An 18,867-nucleotide genomic window follows, 5' to 3' on the forward strand; every position below is an offset into this window, starting at 1 on the left:
GTCACTCAAATGTAGCAATGAGAGTATTACAAAATATGAGTTGTTTCAGGAAACAGTAAACATTTTAGGTGGTAATAGTACAGACATTCAAACAAAACATTCCATATGACATGAAATTTTTATTGCTTAGAGAGGTGAAGCAGTCAAAATGTAATCCAAACAAATACTCAGAGAAAGTGTTATGCAAAGGTAAGTGATTAAGATCTGCGTTGATTTTTATAAATCAATCTTGGACACACATTGCACTTTCGCTGACAATACTATATTTCAGTTTCAATTTCAATTTATTACTCATAACATGTAATTTTACATACATGTGCATTTTCAGCTAAGTATAAAATTTTTACAATTACAATTTTTTTAGTTTACATTATTTCTTTTTATATTGTAATTCATGATAAATTCAAGCTATAAAGGCATTTTTGGATAAGTCACTGCTTAACTCTCTTTTTAAAAGTATCACCTGTAAATGTCTTAACTTTATTTGGTAACAAGTTATTAAAAACAGCTCCTTTGATACAGGGGCTTTTTACTGTTAAAGTTAATTTTCTTTTAGCCATAGGAAAGTCTTTTCTATGCCTTGTTTCGTAGTTGTGAATATCCATGTTTCTTTTTGTGGTCTTAGTGTCTTCGTTCACTAGCGTTATAGTTTCTAGTCTACACACGGTATTAACTGTGAGAATATTGTATCTAATGATATGGGTTTGAAATAAATTCCTGGTTTTACGTTTGCTATGATCCTCAAGGCTCACTTCTGCAGTATGAAAACCCTTTTCATATTATTTTGGTATGTCCCACCCCACATTACTTATCCATTAAACAAGGAGTACAGCAATCCATAATATACAGCCCTTAGTGTATCAGAATTAAGATATGGTGATAACCTTAATACATATAGACTGGGTGTTAAATTTTTACAGACATAATCAGCTTTCTGCTTCCATGAAAGATGATCATCTATGCATAAACTAAAAAATTTACAATCTGTACAGGTTTTTGGTAGAATTTCATAAATCACAGTATTTTGTCTGTTCCCCAGATGGAGCCTCCCGGCCAACAATGCCATACACTCATTTCATTTGATTTCATTGGACCACTTGGTTTAAAAAGAATAATATTAGTATTTCCTAAGTTTACTTTTAGGTTGTCTCTTTTAATGTGAGCTCTTGCCTTTTCAGTAAAGTTATGTATCTCTTCAACTAGACTGGGCTCACTGTCTGCATAGCATACACCTGATGTATCATCTGCATACATAGTGATCTATTGCTGATTGTCAAGAGAACTTGGGAAATCATTTACATAGCATATGAATAGGACTGGACCTAAAATTGAGCCCTGAGGGACACAAAAAATGTATATTCCTTATACGTTACCTTATCCTTTCCAGTGTTTCTCCATTAGTGTATACAGTCTCCATGCACTGCTGTCCACCCTTTACACATGTTTCAAGTAATTGCATGAGTTTTCCAGTGACACCACTCTTCCCAATTTTTGATAAGCACGTCATGATGCATGCACCCTACCAAAAGCCCTTGAGAGGTCTAGGAATACTCCTGCTGTTTGGGATTTTTAATTTATTTTTTTCAAGTACATGATTGAAAATTGTACAGCTGCTCTTTTTGTGTACTGGTTTAACTACAACCAGTCTAATTTGTCAGGGAACACACCATCTTTAAGAACACAGTTTATTAGGTAAATTAGTGGTTTCACTAGTTCGTGTTTGCATTTCTTCACTTATACGGGTAGTGTACTGCAATTTTGTTTGCTACTAAATTCAAATGTGTGTTGTGTATTCTGTTTCATAGAGACATCATTTTCAACAGTATCTATGGAATAATTATTAAAAACATTGCTGACTAAAAGGGGATCAGAGATATCATTATTATTCACAGTTAATTGTACATTATTAATTTTAGTTTCTATTTCTTTGCTTCTGATTTTATTAATAATTGACCAGCAACTCATTGAAACATTATCTAAACCTTGTGTCTGTTGGCTGACTCTTCCTGATTTTAATCTCCTGACTTTTTTCTGGTACTTATTTTTGTACTGCTTGTAGAGTTCTTTATGTAACTCCTTGAGTTAGTCAGTTTGTGTTAGCTATAAATATTTTCCATTTATCTTTCAGATCTTTTGTTTTAAAATCTAATGGCGCAGGTTTTGATTTTGAAGGCTGATTTTTCTGGATACTCACTTTTTTTAAAGGCATGGCTCTATTTAAGTGCTCTGTAAGAATTTCTGTGAACATGTTCCATTTATTGTTGACCTCAATGGTAGTTATAACTGATTCCCATGATTCCTATCTTGAATTGTATTAGTGTAGCAATGTTGTTTGCAGATAGTATTCACCTGTGCTCATACACTTTTCTTCGTTTGAATTTGGTATTAAATTTTATGACGTCTGTTGTTGTTGTTTTTGTTGTTTTTGTTGTGGTCTTCAGTCCTGAGACTGATTTGATGCAGCTCTCCAAGCTTGTTCATCTCCAAGTACCTACTGCAGCCTACATCCTTCTGAATCTGCTTAGTGTATTCATCTCTTGGTCTCCCTCTACGATTTTTACCCTCCACACTGCCCTCCAATACTAAATTGGTGATCTCTTGATGCCTCAGAACATGTCCTACCAACCGATCCCTTCTTCTACCCATCTAATCTTCAGCATTCTTCTGTAGCACCACATTTCGAAAGCTTCTATTTTCTTCTTGTCAAAACTATTTATCGTCCATGTTTCACTTCCATACATGGCTACACTCCATACAAATACTTTCAGAAACGACTTCCTGACACTTAAATCTATACTCAACGTTAACAAATTTCTCTTCTTCAGACATGCTTTCCTTGCCATTGCTAGTCTACATTTTATATCCTCTCTACTTCGACCATCGTCAGTTATTTTACTCCCCAAATAGCAAAACTCCTTTACTACTTTAAGTGTCTCATTTCCTAATCTAATTCCCTCAGCATCACCCGACTTAATTCGACTACATTGCATTATCCTCATTGTGCTTTTGTTGATGTTCATCTTATATCCTCCTTTCAAGACACTATCCATTCCGTTCAACTGCTCTTCCAAGTCCTTTGCTGTCTCTGACAGAATTACAATGTCATCGGCATACCTCAAAGTTTTTATTTCTTCTCCATGGATTTTAATACCTACTCCGAATTTTTCTTTTGTTTCCTTCACTGCTTGCTCAATATACAGATTGAATAACATTAGGGAGAGGCTACAACCCCGTCTCACTCCCTTCCCAACCACTGCTTCCCTTTCATGTCCCTCGACCCTTATAACTGCCATCTGGTTTCTGTACAAATTGTAAATAGTCTTTCGCTCCATGTACACTCCTGGAAATGGAAAAAAGAACACATTGACACCGGTGTGTCAGACCCACCATACTTGCTCCGGACACTGCGAGAGGGCTGTACAAGCAATGATCACACGCACGGCACAGCGGACACACCAGGAACCGCAGTGTTGGCCGTCGAATGGCGCTAGCTGCGCAGCATTTGTGCACCGCCGCCGTCAGTGTCAGCCAGTTTGCCATGGCATACGGAGCTCCATCGCAGTCTTTAACACTGGTAGCATGCCGCGACAGCGTGGACGTGAACCGTATGTGCAGTTGACGGACTTTGAGCGAGGGCGTATAGTGGGAATGTGGGAGGCCGGGTGGACGTACCGCCGAATTGCTCAACACGTGGGGCGTGAGGTCTCCACAGTACATCGATGTTGTCGCCAGTGGTCGGCGGAAGGTGCATGTGCCCGTCGACCTGGGACCGGATCGCAGCGACGCACGGATGCACGCCAAGACCGTAGGATCCTACGCAGTGCCGTAGGGGACCGCACCGCCACTTCCCAGCAAATTAGGGACACTGTTGCTCCTGGGGTATCGGCGAGGACCATTTGAAACCGTCTCCATGAAGCTGGGCTACGGTCCCACACACCGTTAGGCCGTCTTCCGCTCACGCCCCAACATCATGCAGCCCGCCTCCAGTGGTGTCGCGACAGGCGTGAATGGAGGGACGAATGGAGACGTGTCGTCTTCAGCGATGAGAGTCGCTTCTGCCTTGGTGCCAAGGATGGTCGTATGTGTGTTTGGCGCCGTGCAGGTGAGCGCCACAATCAGGACTGCATACGACTGAGGCACACAGGGCCAACACCCGGCATCATGGTGTGGGGAGCGATCTCCTACACTGGCCGTACACCACTGGTGATCGTCAAGGGGACACTGAATAGTGCACGGTACATCCAAACCGTCATCGAACCCATCGTTCTACCATTCCTAGACCGGCAAGGGAACTTGCTGTTCCAACAGGACAATGCACGTCCGCATGTATCTCATGCCACCCAACGTGCTCTAGAAGGTGTATGTCAACTACCCTGGCCAGCAAGATCTCCAGATCTGTCCCCCATTGAGCATGTTTGGGACTGGATGAAGCGTTGTCTCACGCGGTCTGTATGTCCAGCACGAACGCTGGTCCAACTGAGGCGCCAGGTGGAAATGGCAGGGCAAGCCGTTCCACAGGACTACATCCAGCATCTCTACGATCGTCTCCATGGGAGAATAGCAGCCTGCATTGCTGCGAAAGGTGGATATACACTGTACTAGTGCCGACATTGTGCATGCTCTGTTGCCTGTGTCTATGTGCCTGTGGTTCTGTCAGTGTGATCATGTGATGTATCTGACCCCAGGAATGTGTCAATAAAGTTTCCCCTTCCTGGGACAATGAATTCACGGTGTTCTTATTTCAAATTCCAGGAGTGTATTTTAACCCTGCCACCTTCAGAATTTGAAAGAGAGTATTCCAGTCAACATTGTCAAAAGCTTTCTCTAAGTCTACAAATGCTAGAAATGTAGGTTTGCCTTTCCTAAATCTTTCTTCTAAGATAAGTCGTAGGGTCAGTATTGCCTCACGTGTTCAAACATTTCTACGGAATTCAAACTGATCTTCCCAGAGGTCGGCTTCTACCAGTTTTTCCATTCGTCTGTAAAGAATTCACATTAGTATTTTGCAGCTGTGACTTATTAAACTGATAGTTCGGTACTTTTCACATCTATCAACACCTACTTTCTTTGGGATTGGAATTATTATATTCCTCTTGAAGTCTGAGGGTATTTCGCCTGTCTCATACATTTTGCTCACCAGATGGTAGAGTTTTGTCAGGACTGGCTCTCCCAAGGCTGTCAGTAGTTCTAATGGACTGTTGTGTACTCCGGGGGCCTTGTTTCACCTCAGGTCTTTCAGTGCTCTGTCAAACTCTTCACGCAGTATCATATCTCACTTTTCATCTTCATCTACATCCTCTTCAATTCCATAATATTGTCCTCAAGTACATCGCCCTTGTATAGACCCTCTATATACTCCTTCCACCTTTCTGCTTTCCCTTCTTTGCTTAGAACTGGGTTTCCATCAGAGCTCTTGATATTCATACAAGTGGTTTTTTTTTTTTTTTTTTTTTTTTTTTTTTTTTTTTTTTTTTTTTTTTTTTTTCTCCAAAGGTCTCTTTAATTTTCCTGTAGGCAGTATCTATCTTACCCCTAGTGAGATAAGCCTCTATATCCTTACATTTGTCCTCTAGCCATCCCTGCTTAGCCATTTTGCACTTCCTGTCGATCTCATTTTTGAGACGTTTGTATTCCTTTCTGCCTGCTTCATTTACTGCATTTTTATATTTTCTCCTTTCATCAATTAAATTCAATATTTCTTCTGTTGACCAAGGATTTCTACTAGCCCTCGTCTTTTTACCTACTTGATCGTCTGCTGTCTTCACTACTTTATCCCTCAAAGTTACCCATTCTTCTTCTACTGTATTTCTTTCCCCCATTCCTGTCAACTGTTCCCTTACGCTCTCCCTGAAAGTCTGTACAACCTCTGGTTTAGTCAGTTTATCCAGGTCCCATCTCCTTAAATTCCCACCTTTTTGCAGTTTCTTCAGTTTTACTCTACAGTTCGTAACAAATAGATTGTGGTCAGAGTCCACATCTGCCCCTGGAAATGTCTTACAATTTAAAACCTGGTTCCTAATTCTCTGTCTTGCCATTGTATAATCTATCTAATACCTTTTAGTATCTCCAGGGTTCTTCCATGTATACAACCTTCTTTCATGATTCTTAAACCAAGTGTTAGTTATGATTAAGTTGTGCTCTGTGCAAAATTCTACCAGGCAGCTTCCTCTTTCATTTCTTAACCCCAATCCATATTCACCTACTATGTTTCCTTCTCTCCCTTTTCCTGCTCTTGAATTCCAGTCACCCATGACTATTAAATTTTTATCTCCCTTCACTGCCTGAATAATTTCTTTTATCTCATCATACATTTCATCAATTTATTCGTCATCTGCAGAGCTAGTTGGCATATAAACTTGTACTACTGTAGTAGGTGTGGGCTTCGTGTCTATCTTGGCCACAATAATGCATTCACTATGGTGTTTGTAGTAGCTTACCCGCACTCCTATTTTTTTATTCATTATTTAACCGACTCCTGCATTACCCCTATTTGATTTTGTATTTATAATCCTGTATTCACCTGACCAAAACTATTGTTCCTCCTGCCATCGAACTTCACTAATTCCCACTATATCTAACTTTAACCTATCCATTTCCCTTTTTAAATTTTCTAATCCACCTGCCCGATTAAGGGATCTGACATTCCACACTCCAATCAGTAGAATGCCAGTTTTTTTTCTCCTGATAACGACATCCTCTTGAAGTAGTCCCCGCCCAGAATAATTTACCCAAGAGGACACCATCATCATTTAACCATACAGTAAAGCTGCATGCCCTTGGGAAAAATTACGGCTGTAGTTTCCCTTTGCTTTCAACCGTTCGCGGTACCAGCACAGCAAGGCCGTTTTGGTTAGTGTTACAAGGCCAGATCAGTCAATCATCCAGACTGTTGCCCCTGCAACTACTGAAAAGGCTGCTGCCCCTCCTCAGGAACCACACGTTTGTCTGGCCTCTCAACAGATACCCCTCCGTTGTGGTTGCACCTACGGTACAGCTATCTGTATCGCTGAGGCACGCAAGCCTCCCCACCAACTGCAAGGTCCATGGTTCATGGGGAGGGCGTCTGCTGTTATGTGGTCATAATTTATAAGAACGTGATCAATTGAACTACTGTGTGTGTTAGCTATTCTGGTGGGTACTAGTCCAAGAAGATCTTTAGCCCCATAAGACAGGATACAATCTGTAAAATATTTGCCTTCCTGACCATCATGTAAAGTGTTGATGTTCAGATCTCCCAATATGACAAGATTTACATTTCTACAACCTGACATTAATTTACTTAAAACTCCATCAAGTGATTTCAGAAAAGCATCAAAATTTCCACAGGGGCACCTACGAGGTGTGATAATAAAGTAATGAGACTGATGTGAAAAAAAAATGTTGCTTACCGTTTTAGTCAAGTTTAGTGTTGCCTCCTTCAAAGTAGTTCCCTTCTGATTGCACACACTTTTTCCAGCACTTCTATCATTGATGGTAACATTTCTGGAATTCATCTTCTGTAATATCCTCCAAGAACCCCTTCACAGCTTTTTGGACATCTTGTGTTGCTTGAAAATGGTGTCCCTTGACCACCGTTTTGACTCTTGGAAATAGAAAAAAGTTGCACAGAGTGATATCTGTTGAATAAGGTGGCTGTGATAGTACTGAAATTTGTTTTGAGGTTAAAAATTGCTGTACAGACAGAGCAGTATGGGATGACACATTATCGTGATGCAGAATCCAATTATCAGTTCAGTTATTATTAGACAAACCACTTCTTGATTGATGTTCAGTTCTTCTGCAATCATTTTCACAGATAATCTTTGATCAGATCGAACGAGTTCACACTCGCTGGCCTAGTTGACATCCGTCCATGAGGTTGATGGTCGTTCACTGCGGTCTTCATCTTCAACATTCGTTCTGCCTTCACTAAACATTTTATGCCAACGATAAACTTGAGCTCTTGACATAACCTCCTCTCCAAAAGCCTTCTGAAGCTTACTGTAAGTTGTCGTCACATTTTCACCCAATTTAACGCAAAAAGAAATGGCATACCGTTGTGCAATATTATACAGCTCCATTTCAATGTCAAGAGACACAAACATGTGTTTTTGCGTACCGTTGTGCAATATTATGCAGTTCCATTTCAATGACAAGAGACACAAACACATGTTAACTTATTACAGCACAACTCACAACTAAGCAGTTGCATCAATGTGCGGCTTGGACTAGAAGAAGCTTATAGAGTAGACTAAGGTTAAAGATATTGTGCCTATGCAAGCCTGCAGGGTTGCCACGTCTTGCAAAGAAAAGCAGCCTCATTACTTTATTGTCGCACCTCGTATATACACCTATGACATAGAAAGGAATAGTGCAAAATGTGAGTTTAAGAATTGCAATTTCAAATCTTTGTCAACACAAAAATTGTTCCCCCATAGCACTTTTTCTGTGATGATTATGAACTTACAGTTTCTTGAGTAGATGGCAACACCACCACCTTTATTATGTGTTCTACAGTAGAATTTAGCTGGGCTGTAGCCTTCTAATTTGCAATATCAAATATTGTCCACTGTTTTCTAGTATTCTGTAACTACATATCGAGATAGTCCTGTGATAAAAGATTCAAAAGCATATATTTTTGTTCCTAAACAATAATGCAAAAGTGATAAATTATTTTCATGTGGGTTGAAGTCTGTTTGGGGCACATATGAAACACATACACTTGCATCTGGTGTTGCACTGGTGGAAGGTTTTATTGTTCTAAAAAATATCGCTCTTGTACTGCTGATGTATTGAAACTTCCTGGCAGATTAAAACTGTGTGCCGGACCAAGACTTGAATTTGGGACCTTTGCCATTTGCGGGCAAGTGCTCTACCAACTGAGCTACCCAAGCACGACTCACGCCCTGTCCTCACAGCTTTACTTCTGTCAGAACCTCGTCTCCTACCTTCAAACTTTGCAGAAGCTTGGAAGGTAGGAGATGAGGTACTGGCAGAAGTAAAGCTGTGAGGACGGGGCGTGAGTCGTGCTTGGGTAGCTCAGTTGGTAGAGCACTTGCCCGCAAAAGGCAAAGGTCCCGAGTCTGAGTCTCGGTCCAGCATGCAGTTTTAATCTGCCAGGAAGTTTCATATCAGCGCACACTCCGCTGCAGAGTGAAAATCTCATTCTGCTGATGTATTGTTTTACCGACCTGGCGTTTCGTGGTTGATTCTCCCAAGTATTCATTATTTTTGTCCTTGAGAGGGATGGCCTCTGTAGCACAACAGTGCACATTCAATTTGCTGTTCACTACTTCTTGGATCCACATTATAACTAAATCCTTTCTGAGATGGTCTTGGCATTCTTTTATGAATGCAGTGTTACTCATAATCCAAACGATCAATTAACCTCTTGTACTTACTTTGACTTTGTCGACTTTACCTTCCAACTATTACTGCGGACAAAAATACAATGTGGCAATGTCCGGGAATCTTTTTGGGCATCAATAGTGGCCATTTTTGGTGCTGCATCTTTCAGAGCATGATAGGTTTAGGTGATGTGTCAACTGTCAAGTGATCCCTAGTTTGACATGATTGTGTGTGTACATTTGGAATATGATTGTTGTACTGTTGCTTCTTAATCCAACATTCAGGATTACAGTGTTAAGTTCTTCCTTCTCTACAGTGAACTTCTTTACCTCTGTAACTGCTTCCGTGTTGGAGGCTATAAACTTTACCTAAACACCAACTCTCTACCAAAGAATAGAAAGCCCATCATAAACACTGATATACCTATCCTTATTTTACAATAAGAAGTCACTTCATATATAAATGATTGCATGTGGACTACTCACAAAGGATCAGCACAATCAATTACTTCAATATACCTGACAATAAATTCCTCTGAAGAAAATTACATAAACAGCATTACAAAGCATGATTCTGCTAAACTGAAGAAAGTTGTGCTGACTGAAAAATGCTAAATGTTAACTAAAAGATTGCACTGTACCATGTACTTCTGAGAAATACCGAGCAAAGTCGAGACGCAAATACTCTCTCCATAAGATGTCAGTAGTAGGGTGTCAGAACCAATTTTTGGGACCTGTGGAGGTGAAGGCAGTCGTATCAGTTCTGTAGGATTGATGAACTTCTTCGTCCTCTGGCCCACTTGTGAAGTATCTCCCAAGGAGGAATCTTTGTAGTGGGGAGTAGGATGGGCATCTGGTTTATACTTGCTGAGTGACTAGTTGCAAAAAGGAATTACCAATTATGTAGTTAAATTAGGCGAGTGTTGAGTGTTTAATCATGCAGATAGAATCCTTCAGTAAGTGTCATCTTCTATTATCCATTTAATGTTGTCTGATTACTTTCAGAAGCTACTTGTGTGTGCACTACATGTCTGGCACTCTTGTGAAAACAGGTTTTATTATATGGATAGCAGAAGGGAAACTACTGAATATGAAAGAGGGAGGATAGGCATGGTACTCCTGGCAGACAGGAAATAAAGGAAAGGAGAGACTAGGAATGTTAGAATTGAAGAAGAACAGAGAGTCCCTAAAACCAGATGCCCATCCCACTCCCCACTACAAAGATTCCTCCTTGGGAGATACTTCACAAGTGGGCCAGAGGATAAAGATGTTCATCAATCCTACCGAACTGACACAACCGCCTTCACCTCCACAGGTCCCAAAAATTGATCCTGACACCCTACTACTGACATGGAGAGAGTAGCTGTGTCTCAACTTTGCTCGGTATTTCTCAGAAGTATATGGTATAGTGCAGTCTTTTAGTTAGCATTTAGCATTTTTCAGTCAACACAGCTTTCTTCACTTTAGCAGAATCGTGATGTCAGTGCTGCTCACCCTTCACTATTTATTCATAATATTTCACTATTTGTTCATGGCATGTAAAAAGTTCACAGGTCCAGTGGTTGTTTGCACCAAAAGGGGATGTCTTAGTCTAGCAATCTATCATCACAACTCTTCAAAAATTAATGGGAATGACAAAGGGAACAGTGAGATTTCTCAATACCTATATGTAGTCGCATAATCAACAGGTACCACAAATTTGCTATGGAATGATATTACAACACCATGCAGAAAGAATTTAAAGATTTACTTGATGATGAAAGAACAAAAAATTATAGTACTCAATAGACAGGATTCACTTTTCTGTATGTCAAGGAGCATTTCGTGCTAGATTAGCGAGCACTGAGCATGTGATGAAATGCAAAATGGAATGGATAAATACAGGTCCTGTATGGTTTTCAGTAGAATCTTAAGCCATTATTCTCATAAAGTAGTGGATATGATATGGAGGTGGATAGTGATTATGCACCCTTGTCTCCAAAGTAGACTCCAAAGGCTCAACAATACTGAGATTGGGTGACAGTGGTGGCCAGGAGACATGTGACAATTCTTCCTCGTGCTCACAAAACCAGTCCTGGGCAATGTGAACTGTGTAAACAGAAGCACTATCATCTTGGAACACAGCATCACTATTGGGGAACAAATATTGTACCATGAGATGGACCTGATCAGTCAAAATGGCCACGTACTCCTTGACAGTATTGCGATCTTGCAGAATATCCATGGGGACCATGGAATACCATGATACTGCTGCCCAGATCATCACCAAGCCCCTGATGTGTTTCACTCTTAGGATTTAAACTTGACCAGAAGTTGGAAACAGTTAGAAACAAGATTCATCTGACCAAACGACATTCTTCTATTGCTCATAGACCAGGTTTTATGGCTTTGCCACCATTGTGTCCTGTCACAGATTCTGTTGCTCCTAGTTCAGGTTTTATGACTTTGAGGCAATTTGCTGCTTATGGAGCTCCCTTCATGTTGTTTTGGTGCTGACAGGGTTCATGAGTGTAACATTCAGTTCTTCAGTGATTTTTGCAGCTGTCGTCCTCTTATTTGTTGACACAATCCTCTTCAGTGACTGTCTGTGACAATCACTCAAGACACACTTTTGCTCTGTGTTGTGACTTAGTGGTGATGCTTTCCAAAGCCATGCTTGTGGTGTAAATCTTTGATAGGTTGCCTCATGAAACACGAAACACTTCAGCTACCTTGGTTACAGAAGGACCCATCATACAAGCACCAATAATTTACCCATCTTCGAATTCACTTAGCTTTGACATAATACACTCACTACTAAACAGAACACTGTTATGACCACAACTGGCATGTGCAACATATTAAGGACATTACACAGGTGTCATTCATGGATAAATACAACAGTGCAAACTGCAGGCTTGGCTAGCATCTGCATTTATGTTATCGCAGTGTTTCTATAGTTTTATCCAACCCCTGTATGTATTCCAAAGTGCCCATAACCTTTGTGTATATACCATACAGGATAATTAGTGGCTAAAATCAGTACTGCTACACATTTTTCCATTGCTTTGATAACCAAACAATTCTCCAAAATATAGTATCACTATACACTGACCACTTATGTTTCTCACTTTCAGTTAGTGACAATCGGTTACATAACATTACAATAGGACCAAAATACTCATTAGATTGTAAGCTATCTCTCATTTTTTGTGCTACTAATGCTACATCATTATTACAATATCTTACCGGAACAAAATTTACTCTAAATGTGGTTCTTGGTCCTACTGTTCTACTTTTATTGTCCATATCCAATGGTAGTCTAAATAAAGTATCAGGCACTACATTAAGTGAAATATAGATGTAGATAATCTTTTACTTAAATTCTTATAAACAATCTCATTAGTCTATTATACAACAGTTTACTTTGCATTAAGAAAGATAAAATCTGATGGTCCATATATATCACTATTTTGGAGCCCAGTAGTGCAGTGTGGAAAGTTTGTGGACTCCAAACAGTGGACAACAATTCTTTCTCAGTAGATGAGTAATTCAGCCCGTGTTTATTAACAACTATTGCTTGATGGTCACCCTCTTCCAATTCCCTTTTCCTTTGAATAGCTCACAACCTAAGCCATATTCCAAATTCCAACATGTGTGGCCAAGTGGCCAATTTAAACACTTGATACATTTTAAAATCATATAAAATTTTGGATTCTGAAAGAGCTTCCCTAATATTATTACATGCTTCCTCTGTACGGTAATCCCAGATCCAAGCAGCTTTTCTTCTAATAAATTTAATAAACAAGGCCCTTACAATTATATTAATTATTGTGGCACAGAACAGTCTTTTATAGCTTCTATCTTTTCTGGATTAGATTGTATGCCCTTTATTTTGACAAAATGACCTAGAAACTTCAATTCTTGTCATCCAAAGTGTGTCTTCGAAAGTTTTATTGTTATCTGCATTTCTTCTGGTTGCCTTAGGGTATGAGTCAGTAATTCTCAATTATCATTTCATGTCCTAGAGGCTTGTACCAAGTACATGGCTAGTGATTTATCAAAAGTGCAATAGTAAACTGCCAGTGAAATGCTCAGACTGAATGGTATGTGCTTAGTACAAGTGTTCTGCGGTTATGTGAATAAATAGTCGATACTTTACCTGCAAATGATTTCCTCTCAAATATAAAAGCCATGTATAGTCATGATTATTCTTGTAATGGGACTTACCAAGCTGAGAAGAATTCAGCTTCCTCCAACCTACATAACAGCTCTTCTGTATTCATGGGTCAATCCAATTCCATTTCTATGTGCTTAGCACAAGTGTTCTGCAATTATGTGAATAAACAGTCAGTACTTTACCTGCAATGTCATTCCTACTGCCAACTTACTTGGAATTCCCAGGTTTGTAAGTGTGTGCTGTAGGAGCAGAACAAATATACAAATCTCAGAAAAAGTAAATAATATTATAATTCACATCGTTACCTGAAAGTAAAATGGTATCATATTATCCACAAGGGACTATTATGTAGTAGAAAATCTGTGTGTAAACAAGACTGAAAGTTATGTTTCTCTGAGTGACATGTGGATAGATTAATTAACTATCTACTATTTCAGAGCTATGGTCATTGTTGTTGTTGTTGTTGTTGTTGTTGTGGTCTTCAGTCCTGAGACTGGTTTGATGCAGCTCTCCATGCTACTCTATCCTGTGCAAGCTTCTTCAACTCCCAGTACCTACTGCAGCCTACATCCTTCTGAATCTGCTTAGTGTATTCATCTCTTGGTCTCCCTCTACGATTTTTACCCTCCATGCTGCCCTCCAATATTAAATTGGTGATCCCCCTCGATGTCTCAGAACATGTCCTACCAACCGATCCCTTCTTCTAGTCAAGTTGTGCCACAAGCTCCTCTTCTCCCCAATTCTATTCAGTACCTCCTCATTAGTTACCGTATTTACTCGAATCTAAGCCGCACTTTTTTCCGGTTTTTGTAATCCAAAAAACCACCTGTGGCTTAGAATCGAATGCAAAGCAAGTGGAAGTTCTGAAAACTGTTGATAGGTGCCGCCACAACTAACTTCTGCCGGCGAATATACAGGGTGTTTCAAAAATGACCGGTATATTTGAAACGGCAATAAAAACTAAACGAGCAGCGATAGAAATACACCGTTTGTTGCAATATGCTTGGGACAACAGTACATTTTCAGGCAGACAAACTTTCGAAATTACAGTAGTTACAATTTTCAACAACAGATGGCGCTGCGGTCTGGGAAACTCTATAGTACGATATTTTCCGCATATCCACCATGCGTAGCAATAATATGGCGTAGTCTCTGAATGAAATTACCCGAAACCTTTGACAACGTGTCTGGCGGAATGGCTTCACATGCAGATGAGATGTACTGCTTCAGCTGTTCAATTGTTTCTGGATTCTGGCGGTACACCTGGTCTTTCAAGTGTCCCCACAGAAAGAAGTCACAGGGGTTCATGTCTGGCGAATAGGGAGGCCAATCCACGCCGCCTCCTGTATGTTTCGGATAGCCCAAAGCAATCACACGATCATCGAAATATTCATTCAGGAAATTAAAGACGTCGGCCGTGCGATGTGGCCGGGCACCATCTTGCATAAACCACGAGGTGTTCGCAGTGTCGTCTAAGGCAGTTTGTACCGCCACAAATTCACGAAGAATGTCCAGATAGCGTGATGCAGTAATCGTTTCGGATCTGAAAAATGGGCCAATGATTCCTTTGGAAGAAATGGCGGCCCAGACCAGTACTTTTTGAGGATGCAGGGACGATGGGACTGCAACATGGGGCTTTTCGGTTCCCCATATGCGCCAGTTCTGTTTATTGATGAAGCCGTCCAGGTAAAAATAAGCTTCGTCAGTAAACCAAATGCTGCCCACATGCATATCGCCATCATCAATCCTGTGCACTATATCGTTAGCGAATGTCTCTCGTGCAGCAATGGTAGCGGCGCTGAGGGGTTGCCGCGTTTGAATTTTGTATGGATAGAGGTGTAAACTCTGGCGCATGAGACGATACGTGGACGTTGGCGTCATTTGGACCGCAGCTGCAACACGGCGAACGGAAACCCGAGGCCGCTGTTAGATCACCTGCTGCACTAGCTGCGTGTTGCCCTCTGTGGTTGCCGTATGCGGTCGCCCTACCTTTCCAGCACGTTCATCCGTCACGTTCCCAGTCCATTGAAATTTTTCAAACAGATCCTTTATTGTATCGCTTTTCGGTCCTTTGGTTACATTAAACCTCCGTTGAAAACTTCGTCTTGTTGCAACAACACTGTGTTCTAGGCGGTAGAATTCCAACACCAGAAAAATCCTCTGTTCTAAGGAATAAACCATGTTGTCTACAGCACACTTGCACGTTGTGAACAGCACACGCTTACAGCAGAAAGACGACGTACAGAATGGCGCACCCACAGACTGCATCACTTGCAGTGCCATCTGTTGTTGAAAATTGTAACTACTGTAATTTGGAAAGTTTGTCCGCCTGAAAATGTACTTTTGTCCCAAGCATATTGCAACAAACGGTGTATTTATATCGCTGCTCGTTTAGTTTTTATTGCCGTTTCAAATATACCGGTCATTTTTGAAACACCCTGTATGTAGCGCTACACAAGCATGCTTTGTGGGCACAAAGATAAATACTGGCGCCAAAACCTCTGCATCAGTAAATAAATTAAAAAAAAAGGTAGAATACGAGCTTTTTTCTTCTCCGCCCCGAGTTTCGACCACTGCATTTTCATACATTATCCAACGAAGTAAATACAAATTCCGTATTGTTCATCTTCGAATGTAGCAGAATTTCAATGTACTACGAAAATCTGACTGGCAAGACTGTTAGGGATGTTTGTCAATATGGCCAACTCTACGTTCCGAGTTTTTCCCTACCTGTGAGAAGAGATGGTTGCTAATAGGAACCTGATGAAATGTGAATCACATGCAGTATTCTCTTCACCATAAGAATAATACGAATATAAACATTTTGCCATGTATTCTTTCGTGTTTGCTGCTATTTCATTTAAATCCTGTCTGCGTAATAAACTACGAAACTAGAGTGAGACAACAGCAAACGCGGAAGAATATACGTATCGTGTCATGTTTATATTCGCATTATTCTTATGCCTAATAGTGATACAGTCAGAAATGAAGCACGGCAACTGACTAGATTTTAAATGTAAGATGACTAATTTCTGTGCAGAATTTGATGTACTAAAGAAGCGGCCGCAAAGATTTTCAAACGGAGGAAAATTTTCACAAAACTCTCGTTCAGAACATGTTCTATCATACACATTTGGTTCTTGTTGATCATTATCAAAGAAAGCAGCAGTGTAAGTAACAACAAATAGCAGTCTCTTGCCATTGTTTCGCTAATGAGACGATTCCTCTTTTTTTTTTTTTTTTAAGCGGCGGTAGCGCGCACAAAATCAAGTCATGCCGCGAGCGGCGACAGGCCGTAAACACGCACTATCAAAATGCGACAAACAATGCATTACACAGTACAGTAATGCATTTTCAGCTTAGAGTGACGTAAACACCTATAACAAATAAAACGGCACTTATCAGATCAAAGCAAAATAAGCAATCGATTCAAACCAGACGAAGCACGTGAAAAAGGAAGGGTACCCGTATAAATACGGACGGAGCGCCTGACACATAGCAGTGGCTACCTGGTAAAGCTTAACTGCTAAGCTTACGACTCGAACCAAACTACTGTAGCTGTATCGTCTTTCATTCGACCTAAATTGTGTCTCATATTACAATGGACCAACTTTGTTTCGATTTGGAGGTGCGGCCTAAAACTTTTCTCTCTCCTTGAATTTCGAGTCTCAAATTTCAGGTGTGGCTTAGATTCGGGAATTTTTTTTTTCCTTTATTTCGAGTCTCATTTTTCAGGTGCGGCTTAGATTCGAGTGCGGCTTAGATTCGAGTAAATACGGTACGTGATCTACCCATCTAACCTTCAGCATTCTTCTGTACCACCACATTTCAAAAGCTTCTATTCTCTTCTTGTCTAAGCTATTTATCATCCACATTTCACTTCCATACATGGCTACACTCCATACAAATACTTTCATAAACTACTTCCTGACATTTAAATCTATACTCAATGTTAACAAATTTTTCTTCTTCAGAAACGCTTTCCTTGCCATTGCCAGTCTACATTTTATATCCTCTCTACTTTGACCATCATCAGTTATTTTGCTCCCCAAATAGCAAAACTCCTTTACTACTTTAAGTGTCTCATTTCCTAATCTAATTCCCTCAGCATCACCCAACTTAATTCGACTACATTCCATTATCCTCGTTTTACTTTTGTTGATGTTCATCTTATACCCTCCTTTCAAGACACTGTCCATTCCGTTCAACTGCTCTTCCAAGTCCTTTGCTGTCTCTGACAGAATTACAATGTCATCAGCATACCTCAAAGTTTTTATTTCTTCTCCATGGATTTTAATACCCACTCCGAACTTTTCTTTTGTTTCCTTTATTGCTTGCTCAATATACAGATTGAATAATATCGGGGATAGGCTACAACCCTGTCTCACTCCCTTCCCAACCACTGCTTCCCTTTCATGTCCCTCGACCCTTATAACTGCCATCTGGTTTCTGTACAAATTGTAAATAGCCTTTCACTCCATGTTTTTTTACCCCTGCCACCTTCAGAATTTGGAAGAGAGTATTCCAGTCAACATTGTCAAAAGCTTTCTCTAAGTCTACAAATGCTAGAAATGTAGGTTTGCCTTTCCTTAATCTTTCTTCTAAGATAAGTCATAGGGTCAGTATTGCCTCACGTGTTCAAACATTTCTACGGAATCCAAACTGATCTTCCCCGAGGTCGGCTTCTATCAGTTTTTCCATTCATCTGTAAAGAATTCACATTAGTATTTTGCAACTGTGACTTATTAAACTGATAGTTCGGTAATTTTCACATCTGTCAACACCTGCTTTCTTTGGGATTGGGATTATTATATTCTTCTTGAAGTCTGAGGGTATTTCGCCTGTCTCATACATCTTTTCACATCTGTCAACACCTGCTTTCTTTGGGATTGGGATTATTATATTCTTCTTGAAGTCTGAGGGTATTTCGCCTGTCTCATACATCTTGCTCACCAGATGGTAGAGTTTCGTCAGGACTGGCTCTCCCAAGGCTGTCAGTAGTTCTAATGGACTGTTGTGTACTCCGGGGGCCTTGTTTCGCCTCCGGTCTTTCAGTGCTCTGTCAAACTCTTCACGCAGTATCATATCTCCCTTTTCATCTTCATCTACATCCTCTTCCATTTCCATAATATTGTCCTCAAGTACATCGCCCTTGTATAGACCCTCTATATACTCCTTCCACCTTTCTGCTTTCCCTCCTTTGCTTAGAACTGGGTTTCCATCAAAGTTCTTGATATTCATGCAAGTGGTTCTCCTTTCTCCAAAGGTCTCTTTAATTTTCCTGTAGGCTGTATCTATCTTACGCCTAGTGAGATAAGCCTCTATATCCTTACATTTGTCCTCTAGCCATCCCTGCTTAGCCATTTTGCACTTCCTGTTGAT

This window comes from Schistocerca nitens, chromosome 8, assembly GCF_023898315.1.
Source record: "Schistocerca nitens isolate TAMUIC-IGC-003100 chromosome 8, iqSchNite1.1, whole genome shotgun sequence".
NCBI lineage: Eukaryota > Metazoa > Arthropoda > Insecta > Orthoptera > Acrididae > Schistocerca > Schistocerca nitens.